The sequence below is a fragment of the Protopterus annectens genome, chromosome 2.part1, assembly GCF_019279795.1.
Source record: "Protopterus annectens isolate FY-2018-M chromosome 2.part1, PAN1.0, whole genome shotgun sequence".
Classification (NCBI taxonomy): domain Eukaryota; kingdom Metazoa; phylum Chordata; order Ceratodontiformes; family Protopteridae; genus Protopterus; species Protopterus annectens.
In genome coordinates, this window is record NC_056729.1 from 1,658,793,079 (window position 1) to 1,658,810,055 (window position 16,977).

Genomic DNA, 16,977 nt, shown 5'->3' on the forward strand with positions numbered 1-16,977 from the left:
TAATAATAATAATAATAATAATAATAATAATAATAATAATAACCTAAGTAACATTCCCACTTTGCTTCACACAAACTGTGGCCGTAGTAAATTATTACAACTTAATTCACATACATGCACACTAGCCCTGCAACTCCAGATTAAAGCTTGTTTAAAAATGATAAAAGTGCAAGTTACTTTCATAAACAGATAGCCCTCCCCAGCTCCACAAGCAGTTCTAGCCACTTTTCCGGATGTGTACACTCCTTATTCTTATGAAGTACATTACATGTATATTACTAGTAGTTTTGAGTGAGGTACATGAAATTGTACAAAGATCTCTAATATCACACCATAAGACCCAGTCAGATTTAAATAGAACAGTACTTAGGATAAGAGCACAAGAAATATTAACCACTTGATAATATGATGTCAATATGCACAGTTTATGCAGAAGTATATATTATCTGAATAATCCCACACTGAAGTATTACTAATGCAGATGTAGATGTTAAACAGCTATGCATTTCAGTGCTTCATCTACAAATGCAATGTCTGATGCCCTTGAAGAATAAATGGCCTATGACCTATGTTGCATTAATAAATTAGTTTAGAAGATGAACAAAAAACTTCTTTAGCACCACAGAAAAACCTCGTACACTCGAGCGCCAAACAAAGGTTGAATCAGAACAAATCTGTCAAAGTCCTTATTCAAAAAGCAGGTTTAATGATTTACTTTAAGTGCGAAACTTCACGTACACTTTTCGTCAGGGCTCCTGCCCCAACTTCCTCAGAAAATACAATTCTATCAATCACAAATTAACCATTTATATACAATTAAAATATGATAATTAATTAATTAATCAATTAAAACGTTTAAAGAGGCAACTTACTAAAACCACTGGTTGTCTCACACAAAATAGTAACTGGCTACAGTGTCAGAAATAAAATGTAAAACGTTAATGTGAAACATTAATAAGAACACTGTGCTCATGTTATTTCTTATAGTGGAGACCGTAACACTTTTAAAAATGTAATTCTAAAGCTTTTGTTTCTTTTTTGTATGTTTCTTTTTTAAAAATACTTTTAAAAACTCCTCTAAACCTATTCTACATGAATTTCATTGGATGAATGCAGACCTTTTAAAATATTTAATTGTATATGTAGATATTCTAACACTGCCCTATCCATTCGTTTCCATGGGCCCCTCTATCCAGCCTTTTACAAATATGTTTGCATAAGAATTCACTGTGAACTAGAATTAAAATATGAACATGTTAGTGTAAATCTAACAGTAAAATATGTGAATACGTGTCTTCTGTGCATTACCTTCCTAACAGTTTTAAATTCGTTCAACTATTATATTTCTCGAAGTAAAACACTTATAATGTTATTAGTTACTACAGAAAAACTGTTCTGGCAGGTTACGGACTTGAACCATCTAAGTAAACCTAAATAGATTTAAAATTTTAAAATTTTAATGTCTGTCAGTGACTGTAAATAATTTGGGGTTTACAATAGGAACTACATTAAGAACTTTAATACTAGAACTGGAACTGATACCACTTATTTTAAGTTTATTAATTTATTTAGTTATATTTTAAAATTATATTTTAGAAATTGTATTTTAAAAAATGATTTCATCTTTCTAAATTTTTAAGCCTCAAAATACATTTGATTGAGCACATTTCATTGATACCTGGGGGTCTACAAGAGTTCGTCCTTAACTGCCATATTAATTCTCTTTTCTCTAATTCAAGACTCTCATTGCCTCCTCTACCATCAGATATCACTTGATCAATTACTCTAAACTTAAAGTAGTGGTCAGGGTACTCGACAATGTGTCTAGCTAATGCATTCTCCATTCGTTTTGAGTTAATATTATAAATGTGTTCACTAATTCTAGCTACTAACTTCCTATCTGTTTTTCCTATGTAGAAGGCTTGACATAGGCCACAATTAGCTAAATAAACCACCTGGTTACTATTACAGTTATACTTAGATGTGGAACGGTAACTTTTGCAGTTAATCACGAATTGGGTTCCTTCCTCTATGTATTTACAATGCTTACACATTAGACACTTATACATACCTATTTTAGTCGTGTAGGGGTGTCTTCTCTTTTGCAATATTTCTTTTAAATTTTTACCCCTTCTGTATGTGATTTTTGGTATTTTTGGGAGAAGATCTTTGAATAAATTGTCATTTAATAAGTATTCCCAATTTTTTGTAACTATGTTGGTTATTAGTGTAGAATCTAAATTATATGTGCAAATGAAGTTACACTCATAACTCTCATCTATTACTCCTCTATTGTTCGAGTTTAAATCATTATTTGTTTCCATCAAGGCTCTTTGTGTATTCGGTCCTAAAATTGGTGTGTATGTGCCTTCACTTCTTTTTGTTTTGACTTCATTCAAAATGTCATTTAAAAAGCTTAATGGATAACCTCTTTGTACAAAAAAATTGAAAATGATTTCACATTCTCTTTCGAATTCACTCTCTATAGAGGTCATTCGGGCCGCCCTCACAAGTTGCCCTTTAACAACAGATTTTTTCTGGTGTTTAGGGTGGCAACTTGTGAAGTGTAAATACATGTTTGAATTTGTCTCTTTCCTATATATTTTAGACACATAAATTTTCTTTTCATAGTCTTTCCTTAGAGCTACATCAAGGTATTCTATGCTATTTACATCATAGTTGAATGTAAAACTAAGGAACTGTGTTGAACTGTTGAACATTTCTAAACAATCCTTTAATTGGTCTTCTGACCCCTGGAATAACATGAATATATCGTCTAAAAATCGTGTGTAAAATACTATATTAGACTTAAACTCATTGTCACTCAATACAAATGTCCTTTCCCAAAAAGCCATAACTAAGTTGGCTATGGCGGCCCCACATGGTGACTGATTAATAAATTAGTGTGACAATAGTCAGCAATTGGGAATAGGTAGGAAAAACATACAACAGGTTCATAGTTAGTTACTAGGCAATGCAGACCAGGAGACCATTAAGGAACCTAGCCCAATTCCCATATACCCAAAAGTATTGTCTAGTTAAGTGACTTGCTCGGGGGTCACACAGTAGATAAATGTAAGAAGTTAGAGCTTTAGTTCTCTGTGGTAACTGCCAGACAGAGTAGCAGTTTTTAAGTAAATGGAGAAAGCCTTTAAAATTGATCTTGTAGAGATGATTGTATCACAGTAACATGCAACAATGATTACATAATGGATGGTGAAGGTCAGATGGTTCTGATCTTCACTCTAAATAATGCAAACTATATGACCTAAAACTGTCAATGCCTTCACAGTTGGTGGTGGCTATAAAGAAGGTTATAAAGAAGGTTCTGCAAAAATATTACTAAAATGCAACATATTTAGAATATATATCACAACCCAGACCTATTAATGAATTAAGTCATTATTTAGTGCAATGAATAATGCAGAATAATTAAAGAAAATATAGATGCTGCAGCAGCCTTTTTCCAATACCCCACTGGTCATACAAAAATCAGGAATATTACTCAATACAACATACTGTTTTTGGGTGGGAGGATTACATGCTTGCAGGACACCTATATGTATGTCTTCCATGTCATTAAGAACAGATAACCCCTCTGGCATCATTCAGAACAGAACTGACATACCTGAATGGCTGATACTGTTGTATAGGTGCAGCATATGCCTTTAGAGTAATTGTGATAAAATAAGGTCATATGCAGGGTAAGCCCCCACCAGCCATAAACTAAACAGGAAACTTAGAGGACTAATTAAGTCCAACAAAAACAAGTACAAGGTCAAACTAGCCTCACAGGCTGAAGACAACCACAAGGTCTTCTATGGTTATATCTGAAACTTAAATGGTGCCACATTTGCTGAGAAGAGTGACATGGAAAATTTGCTGTCTGACAAATTCATCTCAAACTTCATCCCCCATCCCCACCTGCCTATCCCCATGAAATATCTGCTAGCATAACCCCCTCAACTATTAACAGGAAGCAGGCCCTGGCGGCACCTGCTAAGTCCAAAAACACACCCTCAATGAGCCTTGACAATAACCTTGGATGCCTCCTAAATAGCTTGAAACATGATATATCTGGACGACTTGAGCCACTTTTAAACTATAGCATCAAAATAAGCTTTGTACCACTAGAATGGAATACTGCAATGGTTATCCCGCTTCACAAGGGTGGACCATCAACTGACCCTGGAAACTACAGACCTATTAGTCTGGTTAGGCTAATGTGCAAAGCCATGGAACAAATTACTATGGAAATGATCAACAAAGACATAGGCAACCTTCAGACATTGGACCAACTGAATTTGACTTTGTTAAAGGAAGGTCATGCCTATTAAATCTGGCAGACTTCTTTGAGAAGGTCACAAAGACAATGGATGAGGTGAAAATGGTGTATACCACCTACCTGGATATAGCTAAGGGGTTAGCGACACTACCCATTCAGATATAGTTGACAAACTCAACAAACTGGACACAAATTCTACATAACTCACTGGACTGCCAGCTGGATCATAGACAGGAGCCAAGAAGTCAGGATTGGTGATACCACCTCCACTTAGAGACCAGTCACCAGTGGGATACCTCAGAGCTCTGTGCTGGGACCACTCCTATTTGGCATCTACTTCTTGGACATAAAGGCTAATATTAATGGCCTTTGGCTGACCAAGTTCACAGATGACTGCACATTGAAAGTTATCATAGATTCTCCCCATGACACAAACATCTTACAAAAGGGCCTAGCACAAACAAATGACTTGTGCCAAAGTCACAGACTAAAACTCAATGCCAAGAAATGCATTATAGTGCCTTTTGAGAAAACTACCACTAAGGCTAATTACTCCATTGAGAAGACATCCCTAAGAGTTGACCTGGTAATCAGGGATTGGGGAACATACATAGATAGTAATCTGGCCAAGGTAGTAAGAACACCATTCTATGTTGTCCAACTTGTAAGTAAGGGCATGGCACCCAGGTCCACGAAAGTCATACTGCCACTTTATTCAGCTATCAGACCCATGACTTCAGAGTTGTGCACTGCTATTTTTGCTTCACTGAATACTTTTTCAGATCTCTGCTAAAGGTGTTGTTTTTCCCCACCTCCCCCTATTTCTCTGTGTCTTAAGTTGTTATAACTGGTTTTACATCCTGTGTGTTATCTGACTATCTCAAGGATTACTTGCATAAAATTAGACCCTCTTAGTAACAGCCTGCATATCATTGCTGGAGCCTTCCTGTGTCCTGACAGAGTACTCTTCAAACTATCAGGAGATATACAGAGCTAAGTATATTTTTCTGGCACTTCAGAGTTGTGTACCGTTAATTGTTGCTTGACTAATTTTATATCATTGCTGGCCGACTTCAGAGTTGTGCACTGTTATTTTTGCTCCACTGTATAGTTTTTCAGATCTCTGTTGAAGGTGTTTTTCCCCACCTCTCCCTATTTCTCTGTGTCTTAAGTTGGTATAACTGGTTTTTCATCCTGTGTGTTATCTGGCTATCTCAAGGATAACTTGCATAAAATTAGACCCTCTTAGTAACAGCCTGCATATCATTGCTGGAGCCTTCCTGTGTCCTGACAGAGTGCTCTTCAAACTATCTGGAGATATACAGACCTAAGTATATTTTTCTGGCACTTCAGAGTTGTGTACTGTTAATTGTTGCTTGACTAATTTTATATCATTGCTGGCTGACTTCAGAATTGTGCACTGCTATTTTTGCTTCAGTGTGTAGTTTTTCATATCTCTGCTGAAGGTGTTGTCCCCCCCTACCCACCCACCCTATTCCTGTCTTGTTGTTTAATTTTGGAGGCTTTTGCAGTTTCCCACCCCCACTGTAGATTTGATCTGGGGCACTCCCCCCAGCCCCATCTCTTTACCTCATTCTACCTAATAGACTCATTCTGCACTTGTTTTTAGTCATTTTTAACTTAATTGCATTTGTTTAAACTGTTTGGTCTAACATTGCTACATACTCAAGTGTGCTAGCTTGCATTGCATTTGAATTGTTTTACTGCTGTTTTAGCTACTTTTCTGTATATAAAAAAAATCTAAGCATTTTTCCTACCTTTCCTGTAACTAGTGTGGTCTGGATTCAGATTTGCTGTATCAAGGACTGTATGTAAGCTTCTGAGCCCCCCAAGCTTTCTGTGTTGGAAGGGAGCCTTCTAGCTTATCAGTGGGAGTGGTAAGCACTAGGTAAACTATCTACCACATAAGGAGTGGTTCTGACCCAGAAATTGTAGTTATTGGCCGTTTGGGCAGTTTTTCCATCTGTCTCAACTTTCTCATTTAAAAGCCTGCATTTGCACTTGTTTTCCCCCTTTCCTGTAACTAGTTTAGTCCTGATACAGATTCTTAGTTTTAGCACTTAAATTTGCTTATTCGTGATCAGCACTTGTTCAGAACTTGTTGTAAGCACAAAATAACATATTAATTACTACAGCACCCAACCTTCCTCATTACCTAGAGGAAAACAGTTTTGGTACTTACTTTCCTCACTAGCTTAGAGAAAAACAGCTCTTGTACTCACTTTCCTCACTTATCTAGAAGAAAATATTTTTTTATTCAGGCATGTCCAAGGGTCAGCTCCCAGTGTTCTCTCCTATCTAATCTGATGAATCTGGGCATCTTGGGGCAATGTAGAAATTGCCTCATGTAAACAGACAACCCTCTCCTCCTACCACCAAACACTACAACCTGTGAGAGATGCACTTATCTAGCCAAACTGGAGGTAAAGTTCTCTCCAACCAAGATTGAACTTGACAGTCAAGAGGAGAAGGTAAACACTTACACCACATCATACCACACTCATCACATAGTCTCACTAAATCTACACCACCAAAATCCACACATAGAAACACAAAAACATTTGCGGTGGCTCTCAATAATAATCCGCTCAAGCAACAGAGACCTCCAAAGCAGAAATGCAAGCAACCTCCACCCCCCAACACAACCCAAATGATACATAGCCTGCAGACTCAATGTGCCACTCAACCACAGTCAATAAGGCAAATCAACGTACCCAACACACTAGTCATAGGTGACTCTGTAGTCAGGCACACTGATGTCCCACTCACCAGGCTAAACAAGGAGAAGGTTACTGTCAGCTGCCTGTCGGGTGCTAGGATCGGCCACATAACCCACACACTCAGGGCACTCCACAACAAGTACACATATGACTCTGCCATTGTCCATGTTGGTGTGAATGACCTGAGATGTACCTCCCTGAACTACATAAAAAGAGACATGGAAGAGCTCTCTGATCTTGTAGCCCAGGCAGGTATGACCCTAGTCCTGAGTAGCATTCTGCCATCAACTAGAATGATACTGCAGTACATGGACAAAATGATTGACTTCAACAATTGGCTAAGCTTTTAGTGTCATTCTAAAGGGATCCAGTATCTGTCTGCCTGGGATGACACGGTCGACAGACCACGATGCTTTGCCAGAGATGGCCTGCACATGTCACCCTTGGAATTCTGGATACTGGCTAAGGTTCTTGCTACCCTTATAGTGCCTTTTTTAGGCAAGGTTCAAATGACAAATTCACCACCATAACAGGAACAGGCAAGCAAAAACTGAGGGTGATACTACTCAATGCTAGAAGTCTAAATCTCAAAATGCACTGACTAGAGGCACTCCTTAAAAGGAAGAACATTGATATCTGTGCAGTGACTGAGACCTGCTTCAAGGCTCCAGAGAGCATCCCTGCACTACCATACTATAACTCATACCACACTTTTCGGCCATGTAACCTGGACTGAAACACCAAAGGCGGAGATGTGTCCATATTCATTAAGGATATCCACACCTACAGGCTAGTTGCTCAGCATAATGCAGCCAAGGTTATCCAAGTGCAACTAACTCTGGGCAAAACTGCAATCTAAATTGTAGCTTGCTACAGATCCCCACCATGCCCCAGGATTCCCACTCCTCTTTTCTTGATGTACTGGAAAATATTAGGGTTCAACCAAACACCCTAATAATGGGTAATTTCAACTACCCCACCATTAACTGGGAAAGCTACTCATAGGTTGATAGGTTCATAGGCAGGTACTAGGCTATCAGCCCAAGGGCCTACATAAGCCTAGCCAACAAGGTTCCCTGGCTTATGCCACCCAAGAAAGTTATTTTCCTGTGCCACTGTCAAGCAGAGACACAGAAGTGTTCCCCGGGGTGTATTTCCTATTTCCCATCCACTCATCAAGATTTTTCTTAAAGAGTACTAATGAAGAACTTTGTTTGACATAGATGGGTAGCCTGTTCCAGAGTATGGGAAGCCTGTGGGACAGGAATCTACCCCTCCAGCATATCTTGTTTATTGTGGTGACAGAGTTTATGTCCCTAGAGTGTGTAGCTCAGAGGGATTGGGATTTCTTTAGGTGTAGCATGTCCAACAGCTCTGGGTTGGACATAGCTTTATATGTTAGGCAGAGATCACCTCAGAGTAGGCGATATGCTAGAGAGTAAAGCTGGAGTTTTTTGAGGCGGTCAGTGTAGGGCATTTTTTTGAGGCCAATAATCCTCTTTGTGAGGTACTTCTGTGGCCTTTCCAGCTGCTGCAGATGTCTTGTGAGGTACATTCCAAAAGCGGTGTTGTACTCTATAATGGGTCTAATGAGTGTCGAGTGGAGGGGAACAATGACCTCTTTTTTCCTGGATGAGAACCCTTTTATGATGAGGTGTGCCACATAGAAGGACTTCCTGACTACTGTGGCGATGTGACTATCAAAGGAGAGACTACTGTCCACCTGGGTCCCAAGGTCTCTTATCACACATTCGGTGTTAAGTAGATTGCTGCCTATGTGGTAGTTCATGGGTACAGAGTTTTTACCAAAGGGGATGACACTGCACTTTTTGGCATTGGGCTTGAGGCCATGGCTCTAACACCAGGCATCTGTCTCAGTGAGGCTGTTCTGTAGGATGTCCACATCATTTGCGGACTTGACTATGGCTCCTAGTTTGCAGTCATCTATGAACTTCGTTAGCCAGAGGCCTTCTGTGTTAGCCTGTACTTCAGAGAAGTAGATACCAAACAGAAGAGGTCCCAGAACAGAACCCTGTAGTACTCCACTTGCTTTGATGTCAGATTTGGAGTCTGCAACTTTTACAGTGTCGGTTCTGTCAGTGAGCCAGTTGGCAACCCATCTTGTGACTTAGGGATTTATACCTAGTTTATTGAGTTTAGCTATAATTCCAGAATGGTGGATGGTGTCAAAAGCCTTGGCGAGGTCAAGATAGGCTGTGTGAACCACCTTACCCTCATCTATGGCTTTGGTGACTGCGTCAAAGAAGTCAATCAGGTTCAGGAGGCATGATCTGCCTTTCACAAACCTGAACTGGGTGGGATTCAGAGTTTGGAGGTTACCAATGTCCTTGTTTATGAGTTCCATGATGATACGTTCCATGGCCTTGCAGACCAGGCTCGTCAGGCTAATAGGTCGATAGTTCCCGGGATCAGTGGTGGCTCCCCCTTTGTGGAGTAGGATAATTGTTGCTGTGTGCCATTCAGTGGGCACAAAGCCTGATGTGAGGCTATTATTGAACATGGTGCTTAAGTGGGGAGCCAGTTCATTCTGAAGTTCATGTAAAACACAGCCTAGGATGTTGTCCGGTCCCATGGATGCTGTGTTTTTGGCTTTAGAGATTGCAACTTTTACCTGCATAGTTGTAATTACAGGGACTCTGCATTCTTCCTGTATAGATATGGGCCCTTTAGGGGATGAGAGGGTGGTAAAGTTAGCACTGAACCTATCTGCCAGGATGTTGGCAATATCAGTTGGTTCTGTAATTTTCATACCTTTGTGCTGTAACTCAGAGCAGATCTGGGTGTTGCCATCGAGATTCTTGACATAGCTATAGAATGCTTTGTGGTTGTCCTTGGAATTAGTGGTGATTTTGTTTTCATAGCTAGCTTTGGAGGATCTTATTAGGGATCTCAGCTTCTTACTGAGGCTGACCAGGGAGCTCCTCCACTCATGGGATTTTACTCTCTTTTGCAACAGTTTCTTCCTTCTGTTGTACAGTTTGTTTATAGCAGGGGACCACCAGATTGGCTTCCTTTATTTGGAGGATAGCGTCTTGGTTCTGTTTGGGATAGCACTATCCATGCATTCATGTAAGTGCTTATAGAGTGCATTTGTGTAGGATTCAGCAGTTATAACTGTATTGTCCATCTGCATGGGTGTCATGAAGTTCACCACTTCTGTCTTAAGAAGCATGAAGTTGGCTTTGGAGAATTTATTTACTGTGGTTTCCTTAATGGGGGGTGGGGCGGGATGTGTTCATACTCAATTTTTTTTTACTCAAATGATTTTTATTTTGATGAAATAACACAATAATTTAATACATTCATAACATTCAATAACTATTTACAGTATTTACATTCAGCCTGGCAAAAGGGATTTAGTCAAAAACATTTGTAGTTAAATAATAAGTTAATATATAAACTATGATAGTTAGGAAGAGTTTGGTTCCATCTGTAGGGTATCAATCAAATTCAAAACTTTCCTCCATGGACTATTAACCAATGGCTTAGGAAAAGTTCTTAACTATTTAGTTCTTTTTTCCATTAGTATGCATTTCTTCAGTGATGATAGGAATTCCTCCATTGTGGGTGCTACATTAGAGTTCCAACTTCTAGTTATACATTTTCTGGCCATTGCTAACATTGTCCACAACAAATACAGGTCATCTTTCTTCATATTATTACTATTAGCAACATTCAATAAAATTAAAGACTTTGTCAAAACAAATATATCAGTATAGATAGCTTGGTGAAATGTGTTAATCCAATTCCAATATGGTTTAATATTAGTACAGTCATAAAAATATGAGACCAGTCAGCATTAGTGGACAGATGACATCTCCAACATAACTTGCAGTTTAAAGGGTTCATTTTTGAGAGTTTCTCAGGTGTCAAAAAGGATCTGTGTAGAAATTTCCAATGAAAAATCCTCCAGAATTGTGAATTAGTTTAACTGAAAATAAAATGTTTTATCTTCCATTGATAATGATACTTGAAACCCTTTAGTTAGATATTGCCAGTAAGAATCTTTAGGAGCTGTCTTATAGACAAATATAGTTATATAGATATGATAATTCATTCTTAACACTGATATTATCATATTGAATTCCAAAAATCCAGTTTATAATTTTTGGTACGGTTTTGAAGGATGAGTTATGTATTATTCTACACAGATCCTTAGTGTATGCTGTGACACTCTGAAGAACCAACCAGTCATTAGGGGATAGGCCATAGGTTGACAATATACTTTGTGTGTTCAAAGCTTGTTGGTTTTCAATACATTGCAACCAACAAAATAGGTTATTATTTTCCCATAAACTAAAAATCTCTCTATGTGTTTTATCAGGGACACCCCTTGTAATAGTAAATGGTATTAAAAATCTATGCCAAGTTTTATATCTAAATTTGTGTTAACGAATCTTCTAAACACATCAAAAATATTGTTTATTAGTGTTAGTTTAGTTAATTTTATTGTACTAAACTGTAAATTTAAACTTAAATAGTGACATATCTTATTTTTTTTAGTTACCAAAGCATTTTTTGATAAATAATTTTCATTCATTAGTATAATGGAGTGTAACTGTTTCCAATTGGAAGAGTATTTAGGATTTATCCAGTTCATCACTATTTTAATTATAGATGCCTTTATATAAGTTTTAATCTCTGGGCATTTTAACCCCCTTGTTCCCATTTTCTGATATGATGAGAATATGCCATTCTATTTCTTTTGAGGTACCACAGGAATTTCATCCGAGTTGAAGTGATTTCTTTAAGGATTTTCTTTCCTGGTGGAAGTATAAGGGCTTGTGCTATATATAATAATTTAGGTAACAAAACCATTTTTATCAGTTGTAACCTATCGTCAAATGTTATAAACAAATTATTCCATTTGCTTATTAATGTCTTGATTAAGTCTATGACTTTAGCATAGTTAAGCTGTAAGGTTCCCTCTATATCCTTACCAAGGGCTATTCCTAAATAGTCTAGAGTTGAAACTTGGTTTCCAATAATATGATTAACTGGAATCTGTATGTTCTTTTTTTTATTTAATAATACATATTTTGATTTAGATTTGTTGAAGGACAGTCCTGAGATTTTGTGGAAATTTGTTGTTACTATATCCACTTCACCTAATACTTCCTTAGAGTTGGGTAAGGTAAGTAAGACATCATCAGCAAGCATCATTATTTTAGATATATATTGATCATCCCCTGGATTCATGGAGCTCGGCGCAAGGCCGGTGTAAGGCTTGCGCTGGCCGTGCGGCGTATATATGGAGTAGTAGTGCCATATGCATATTAATGAAGACATGCAGCCGCCACAGCCACTTGCATAGGAAACGTGCGCGAGTGCATGGGGCGTAACGAGGTTGTGGAGGGAGGCGTGTCAATGTCGGCTATCGATGAGCAACCTAAACTGCTGAATAGTATAGTCCGTCTGCAGTAATACTCGCACCTATTAGTGTCCGTGGAGACTGAAACGTATACAAAGCATGCAAGATAGTCCCTGCAAACAGAAAATGAAGAAGCAAACACAAATGCACGATAGGGAATAACAGGTCCCTACCCTTGAACAAATGACAGAAAAACCACGTGCCCGTGGTCCAACATAGTGTTTATAGCTATACCATGTGGAAGTGAAACATATCATATGTCCATAACAAAATACACGAGGAGAAATGTAGATATATGTAGTGACTGTATGTCCGAATCATATCCCACAAGGGATGTAATAGTCACATACAAAAGGTATGTCTGTATCCCACATAACAAATGTGATAGGGAATAGAATACATATGTAAACGAATCAGGGGCATAGAAACAGCTACAACAATAAGGACACATGTAGGCCGAAAGGAACAGTATGACCCGTACTATCGACTAAGAATACCACCTGTCCCACTGTGCGAGCGACAGTACCGCTGCGGCCAGATGTGTCCTGACACAAGCATGTAAACATGGCAAATGTGCAGAGATTCTAGGACATAATTATCCCTCAGACGTCATGTAATAGTGGCATTAAACAGTTGTTCTCCACACGTATATTACAGAAATGTCATAAGAAAAAGAATAAGCCACTGAAATGCTACAAGACTAAAGCTTAGATATAGGCAAGAGTTGTAAGTTCGATCTGCTGAACTGACAGTGGGTATGTGTCAGCATGGAAAATGTGTTGTGTCTACCGCAAATGTTACATTGTGGCCAATTGAAAAGGTGGAAACAGTACCGTAGACTGTGGGGAGGCATTGTCCACAACAGTCGGATATGTGGAAGGAATAGCATGGACATCGGAAAAGGTGCCATCCCCCCATTGAGTACAACAGGTCTGCAAATCCCGGGAGTCATCGGTAGAAGCCAAACTAGTATGTGACACAGCCGAACGGGTAGTACCCGGGTATACCAACTAAGTAACGAAAGTGAAGTATGGGCGTGTACCTATGTGTGTGAGGTATAGCACGTGGGAAGCAAACATGGCAGGGTAGTCCACACAACCATAAAGGTACCTGACACCTGTAGGGCAGTCAATGTGCTACTCTGGCCGTGTCATGGCCCAACAACAAAAGTAGTGAGCTATCGGATGTGAGTAATTTGCATGTGAGGGGTGGATGGGTAATGGTAAAACCCGCAAAGGCGATACTGTGTCGTATGCAGAAAAGGTGAATCAGAGGTATAGGAGGGGGTAGCGGGTGAAGTGGACATAAACACAAACACATGGAGAAACAGCTGCAAGACAAGCAGACAGACCATAGTGTAGAACACAATCCCACAAACATATGTATCATGTAAATGTGCGATCAAAATGTATAGATATGTCACCGTCACATACCCACAGGTTGGTCCTGATGGAACTGGCCATAACAAATGCAACACACCTGGCTGCGCCAATGGGCTACCCAGCATACCCTCCACATCACACAACCCAGCCCCGTAACAGAACGTCCACCAAATCCACCCGTACGTGGCCCACTTGTCCGTCGCAGAAACAGCTACACATACCGACCCCTACGCATATGTAGTTGGTATTGTCACCCTAGGCAGTGTCAGGATTGCAAACCATGTATTCCCTGCATGTTAAACCCCCTACACATTTTCATAAAGCTAAAATACATATTGATATCGTTTCTGTGTGGAATGGTCCAATTTCTGGAATATCCCTTACGGGATAAGTAACCTGTGTAAATAGTAGAATGGGTATGACGACAAGATATCCAATCCTGTACATATCTGGACACAAGTCAGAATGTGAAGTACAGGTCCAAGACACTGTCCAGACCTGAGTGGTCATGCATAACCCAGTACCCAGGATAAAACACCTTCCCGTGACGCACGTGTCCCCACACAAATATGCGGGAGAATATATCGCACACTCGCACAGTGGCAAACGGCAGAAGGGTGAGGAAGACACCCAACATTAACAGGAGGACCCTGATGAAGTGTGAGGGATACCTAGTGTGTGCCGGTGTGACCGACCATACCTGACAACCTGTGTGAGCTAGATATCTGGACAGAGCCATGACTACAAGTGAGACAAAGGTACAACAGCAGGTACAATATGCAAAGATAGCTGTTAGAAGTTATTCATGTATGTGCAGTCTGAGTACCCGGGAAGTCCACTGGGCGAAGAAGTGCCCAGTAACAGTGGAGGCCCGGGTAGAAAAGCTCCACAAGCAATACAAGGAAATAAAGGCTACATAACGTTAAAGGTAAAATACAAGAGTAAAAGGCATACAGCCAGGAAGTACACATGCATAACATGTGCATAATAAGACAGTGCAAATCCAGAGTTTGTAGTGGTAATACAGAAATGTACAACAATGACATACTTGGAGTCAAGTGAGTGTCAGCTAAGTCTGGTTAAGCTGGAGGGTAGAGAGGTGCAGGAGTATGGAGAGCTCAGAGGAGTGAGATCCATAGAATGTATAACAGGTGAAAGCAGGAATATATCCATGTGGATGGATAAACATAGATATATCATAGAATGACAGTTTGCACAATGGCATTAATGTCTGGAGTATGAAGTCTGAAACTCAACCTACTGCCAGCACGTCCCGACATCTGTCCCTAATGCCGAGCTACTGCTGTGCCAGAACACAACAGCGTATTACAGAGGTTCGTACCATATCACTCAACTGTCCAGATATCCACAGAAGGACCAGAGTGTTGGCTCATAGTGTTGTGTGCCTCTGACAACCTGCATCTGTCCAGTAAATAGGTGTGGATTGACATCACGAAATAATGAGCATGAAGTATAGCACTCCACATCCCGCAGAAGAGTCATGACAATGCAAAACCTAGTATTCTATCAACGTTATAAGCTTGTAAGGAAACTAGTTAAAATGTGTCCCTCTTACTCTCCCCATCATGTAGGGTTTGCGTAGATATGTTGCTCAAAGAGGTCGAGAGGTATGGTCCGTACATATGTACAGTAACAAGCCATGACATTTGTGTAATGTACAAATGCATACGTGTAGTGACAACATGTCCAAGAAAATAATCCCCGTATAAATGAAGACAGGTAATAGTCAAATGTGAACCCCCCCACCGTGGAGTATGGGCCGTAACAACCCACCCATAATATGTACAGCCAACAGAATAAGCTCCTGATAGGTGCCCAAACACATGTGTCTATACATACAGGTAAAATGTTCATAATAGGGAGATGCATCCTGTCCACATGCTTCATCTGACATTTGAACTCAGCCAGGGAAGTTCCATTCACCAGGCGGACAAGCCCATACCCAGATCACTACATGAACACCCTGACAATCAGAAACATGTATGTGATACAACTATATGCCCTGGTGTTGTGCATATCCTCGGAGTGATTAACAATGCAGCTGGGGTCCACAGCAGTAGGCAATACGGAATGTGTAATATGTAGTACCGCGTTTCCCACAGCAGGGGAATGGATGCCTGTGCTGTAAGTGAAGCAGTGAGGCATATGTTGATGTAGCTAAGTACTATGGATATGCATATCAATGAGGCAGAACAGCAACAGAATACTGTTTCCGGCATCCGTCAAACATGAATGCAGTCCCGGTTGACCTACGACCACTGCAGATATCCCTGTAAAGTGTAATGAATGCGTTCGTGCTGTACACACAGTTAAATACGTAAAGGTGAACTGTGTGTTTCACACCAGTCAGTAAACCGGACTACAGATAAGTAAGTGTTACGGTCAGACGTATGAAAGGCTGCGCAAGCACACATTTATTAAACAGATGTAACCCACAACATGTGAATGCAAGTGCGCCTGTGCATGTGTGATCCACTCACAGCATAGAAAATGAATGCTGTTTCCCCCACGTTAGATATACATGGCTCAAACCTGTTAACCCCGTAAAGTATGAAACCGGACAAAGGCATGCAAACTACCGGTACAAATAGGGACAAACCCCAGATATGTGCCAGAACAAACATAGAAAGTGGATAGAATAACGGGTGTGTCAGTAGCATGGATTCTCTGAAGGGTATGCAGTCGTAACCTGAACTGCTTACCAGTATTTCCCAACATAAGTCTTTAATGAAATGCCACTACATTGCCAGATAGACACAAGGTTATGAAAAACACACCGAAGATAAAGAGGCAACCAGGTGTACAGTCTGCGACAATCTCTACAGTGGAAAGGTATGGTATGGATATAGATATATGTGTATACACATAATCCACAGACGTAAACCAAAGCAAATTATGAAATGAGGACTGTACATGTATATATGTATACACAACAAACATATGTCCCGTAGATATGACATATGTACATAAATAGACCACGGCATAGCTAATATGGGTAGACAGACATGCACGAAAGGTGAATAAACCGCTGCTTTCCAAACCATTGGCCAGAAAGTGACAGTCCAGCAAGTTCTACACTTTAAACATGCATATAGGTGTCCATTGCAGGATCCAAAAATTGATCCATACATAGTGTCAACCGGCATTGATAAGTGA